This window comes from Alligator sinensis, unplaced genomic scaffold (assembly GCF_000455745.1).
Source record: "Alligator sinensis unplaced genomic scaffold, ASM45574v1 scaffold857_2, whole genome shotgun sequence".
Lineage (NCBI taxonomy): Eukaryota > Metazoa > Chordata > Crocodylia > Alligatoridae > Alligator > Alligator sinensis.
This window is the reverse complement of record NW_005842261.1, coordinates 469,981-475,035: the sequence shown is the minus strand read 5'-3', so window position 1 is coordinate 475,035 and position 5,055 is coordinate 469,981.

Sequence of the window (5,055 nt, the reverse complement as noted above, 5' to 3'; positions counted from 1 at the left end):
CAAGCAGGGAGCTGAGCCTAATGTCCTACACTACAGACCTTTACCCTGGGGGTACTTTTACAGACAATTATTCTGGATCCTGCCATTGGTACCATCTACTGCATCGTGCCTGTTGATGGAGTGGGTGAAGAGGTGGAGTGGGTCTATTTATTTGTCAGGATTTCAATATGAAGACCAGAGCCTTAACTGGTTCAGGTTTTGGATGAGAAGCCAGTGTCCTGTGCAGAGGAGACAGGTGAAAGAGCCACCCAGTGTCCTGAACTATTTTGTAATCATCAACCAGCATTGTGGCATATTTTCACATAATCCAGGACAACTCTGGGACATCAGTCTGGGGATCTTGTTACAACATTTAGGTCCATAGTTCTGCCTGGTACAGGGCCCTTGAATACAGCACCATGCAGAAGTCAGTATAATAGATACTGATCTATTGTCATCATATACTCTGTATGTATAACAGTGTACATACTGATACAGCATATTGCAAGATGTATTTAGTCCTCTGGAGGAATCAGACACTTACCCCTAGAGAAGACTACAACATTTGGGTGAGTTAACACATGCTGCTTTAATATAATGCTATTTATCCCACAAGGGTCCCAAAGCACTTTACATGTATTGGGTCTAATTCTGCTCTAGTTAGTCACCTTGTCCTTTTAAGCCACTAGTGCATAAATGTTGCAGAATAAGGGTCCATAAGCATTCAGAGCTTTAATTTTGTGTCAGCTTGCAGGAGGATTAGAGCAGACTGTGAAAAAACAGACTGTTGAGGTAGAGTCCTACACTTTGAAATAGAATAAAAGACTATTGTATCTTCTTGCTGCTAATAATTTGGGGAATAATTCTTCTCTCCAGAAAATTTGCAATAAATAAAAAGTATATACCTGGCATAATAGCAAAAGTAACTGCTTCAGAGCAGTCTTGCCTTCATTGCTTTGAAGGAAGAAAAGAAAGGAAAGGCACTCTTCCATTTACTTTTGACCTTTCCGAAATATCAGGAGTGTATATTAACTAAATTTTTGAACAATAGCGCTGAGGATTTGGGGAATAAAAGTTAAATACCTAGGGACATTTACAGACAACTGCTGGTGAGGTGGTGGATTTAAAATGCAGATATGAAAGGCACAGATGTGCCGAGAGAAAAGAAGTGATACATATTTAAAACAGCGTCTTTAATCCAGACAAGAGACACTGCTAAGCAAAGCAATGATATCCTGAACTGGCATGGGAGGGATAGACAAAATGACCTGGTAGGTCTTTTCCACATTATGATGAATAGCAAGTCCTTGTGCAGCGAGAGGTCTCAAGGGACCTATCTCCTTTAAATTTGTAATGTTGTAAAATGCACATTACTTTTATCATATCTGTCAGCCAAAATGAACAAAGTTTACTGCCCGTTTTATACAGCTAAACAGTGCTGTGATGTGATAAACAGGCATGACGAATGGGCGCCTATATTAACCAGGGTCGCAACATTTCATAGCCTCATTATTGGCACTATAACCTGCCTCCAGGCACTTTCTTCAGTGAAAGCCTCAGGCCTTCTGCTCAAGTCAAACACCTCCCATGGGACAGGAGATGTCTTCCTCCCCAGTAAGTTCATTAGCAGGAATCAGGAATGCTGAGTCAGCAATGTTCAGCATCCTCAATCTCCTGAATGCTCTTGTCAGTCTCAACTGCACCGCCTAGCCCCTGCTTGGGGATTTGAGAAATCCTGCCCTTGTATAAAGAATCCTTTGCATCTTTGATTGCTGATGGAGGCATCCCTAACAATACTGAAGCAGCTTTCCTGTGTTTAGAGAAAAGGAACTGGGGAAGAGGTGACCTGCTTCCTTCTCTAGGTCTTTGGACTAAGTCTACTTCCATGCCTGACTCCCACTGATATAACACTCACCTGCTTCACAAGATGATGGTGATGTTTGTAAAGTCCTCAGAGATCCTTGAATGAACTGGCTCGTGAGTTCTCACTGAAGTGGTAAGTGGCACAGTGACCTTGAGCTAGGGTGATTTAATAAACTTTGCGGTCAAAGGAGCTGGGCTGGTCTACCTTGAGGGGCAGGATCAAGCCCTCTGAGTTCAGTTTCTGGATGAACCAGCCAAAAGAGCATTTTTTTCTGCCTCAGCTTAGACACAAAAAGAAAGCTCACAAAAAGTGGAAGCTTGGACAAACAACTAGGGAGGAATATAAGAATATTGCTCTGGCCTGCAGGGACGACATCGGGAAGGCCAAAGTGCAACTGGAGTTGCAGCTAGCAAGGGATGCAAAGGGTAACAAGAAGGGTTTCTACAAGTATGTCGGTAACAAGAGGAATGTCAGGGAAAGTGTGGGTCTCTTACTGAATGGGGGAGGCAACCTAGTGACAGATGATGAGGAAAAGGCTGAAGTACTCAATGCCTTTTTTACTTTGGTCTTCACAGGCAAGGTCAGCTCCCAGACTTACTGCACCAGGCAGCCCAGTTTGGGGAGAAATCGAGCAGCCCTCAGGGGTAAAAGAACACGTTAGGGACTATTAGAAATGCTGGATGTGTAAAAGTCCACGAGGCCAGATGCAATGTATCCGAGGATGCTGAGGGAGTTGGCAGATGTGATTGCAGGGTCACTGGCCATCATCTTTGAAAACTCGTGGTGACTGGGGGAGGACAACTGGAAAAAAGGCAAATATAGTTCTCATCTTTAAGAAAGGGAAGGTGGATCCAAGGAACTACAGGCCAGTTAGTCTCACCTCAGTCCCCAGAAATCAAGGTGCAGATCCTCAAAGAATCCATTTCATAGTTTCATAGTTGTTAGAGGCTGGAAGGGACCTTACTTCTAAGCAGTTGGAGGAGAAAAAAAGTGTTCAGGAACAGTGAGCATGGATTCACCAAAGGCAAGTCATGCCTGACCAACCTGATTGCCTTCTATGATGAGATAACTGGCTCTGTGGAGGCAGGGAAAGCAATGGGTGTGATATACCTTGACTTCAGCAAGGCTTTTGATACCATCTCCCACAGCATTCTTGCGAGCAAGATGAGGAAGTATGAGTTGGATGAATGGACTGTAAGGTGGATAGAAAGCTGGCTGGATTGGTTGACTTAGAAAGTAGTAATCAATGGCTCAATGTCTAGTTGGCAGCCGGTATCAAGTGGAGTGCCCCAGAGGTGGGTCCTGGTTTTGTTCAATAACTTCATTAATAATCTGGAACATGGGATGGAGTGCACCCTCAGCAAATTTGCAGATGACACCAAGCTGCGGGGAGTAGTAGATACACTGGAAAGTAGGGCTAGGACTCAGAGTGACCTAGAGAAATTGGAGGATTGGGCTAAAAGAAATCTCATGATGTTCAACAAGGACAAGTACAAAGTCTTGCACTTAGGATGGAAGAATCTCATGCACCACTACAGGCTTGGGACCAACTGGCTGAGCAGCAGCTCTGCAGAAAAGGACCTGGGGGTTACAATAGACAATAAGCTGGATGTGAGTCAGCAGTGTGCCCTTGTTGTCAAGAAGGCTAATGGCATACTGGGCTGCATTCAAGAGAAGTGATTATTCCCCTCTATTTGGCACTGGTAAGGCCACATCTGGAGTAATGTGTCCAGTTTTGGGCCCCCTACTATAGAAAGGATGTGGACAAGTTGAAGAGAGTCTGAGGGAGGGCAACAAAAATGGTTCAGGAGCTGGGGCGCATGACTTATGAGGAGAGGCTGAGGGACCTGGGTTTATTTAGTCTGCAGAAAAGAAGACTGAGGGGGGATTTGACAGCAGCCTTCAACGCCCTGCAGGGTGGATCCAAAGAGGATGGAGCTGGACTGTTCTCAGTGGTGGCAGATGACAGAACAAGGAGCAATGGTCTCAAGTTGGAGCAAGGGAAGTTTAGGTTGGATATTAGGACAAACTCTCTCACTAGGAGGCTAGTGAAGCACTGGAACAGGTTTCCTAGAGGTGGTGGAATCTCCATCCTTGGAGGTTTTTAAGACCCGGCTAGACAAAACCTTGGCTGGGATGATCTAGTTGGGGCTGGTCCTTCTTTGAAAAGGGGATTGGACTAGGTGACCTCCTGGGGTCCCTTCCAACCTTAATTTTCTATGATTCTATGATTCTTTCTACCTTGTCTATTCGGCTGAAGCAAAGGATCCCCACCATTCTTGGATGGGGAGCATATGGAATCATCACACTACTCTTCTCAGTAGTTACTGTCATCTGAAGGAAGAGTCAAACCTGCCATGTTCTCTTTACTTATTGCTGTGCAGCAGCGATGTCCTGGTGCACAGGACAGGGAGAGAAGAAAATTAAACTGTATTAATTCCAAGCTCTATTAGGATTTTAAGAAAGCAAAATCATAGCTTGCATAGATGTCATAGACATTAGGGCTGGAAGGGACCTCGGAAGATCATTGAGTCCAGCCCCCTGCCCCAGAGGCAGGAAGTCAGAAGGGATCATAGGATCCCAACAAGATAAACATCCAGATGTCTTTTGAAGGTGTTCAGAGTAGGTGCTTGAACCACCTCCGGCGGCAGTCTATTCCAGGCCTTGGGGGCTCAGACAGTAAAGAAGTTCTTCCTTATGTCCAGCCTGAAATGGTCATGGAGGAGTTTGTGACCATTCGACCTCATCATCCTTTGGGGCGCTCTGGTGAACAGATGTTCCCCCAGATCCTGGTGAGCACCCCTGATAAACTTATAGTTGGCCACCAGATCACCCCTGAGCCTGTGCTTTTCCAGGCTGAAGAGTCCCATAGCTCTCAGCCTCTCATCATAAGGTCAGTTTTCCTGACCTCTGATCATGTATGTGGCTCTCCTCTGCACTCTCTCAAGCATCTCCACACCCTTTTTGAATTGTGGAGCCCAAAACTGGATGCAGTACTCCAGCTGCAGCCTCACCAAGGCCGAGTACAACAGGAGAATGATGTCCTGGGATTTGCTCGAGAAGCATCTGTGGATGCAAACAAGTGTTTTGCTCACTTTACTAGCCGCAGCATCACATTGGAGTCTCATGTTCATCTTGTGGTCAGTCATGACCCCCAAGTCCCTTTTGTCCATAGTGCTAGCCAGCGTAGCACTGCCGAGCCTATAAGCATG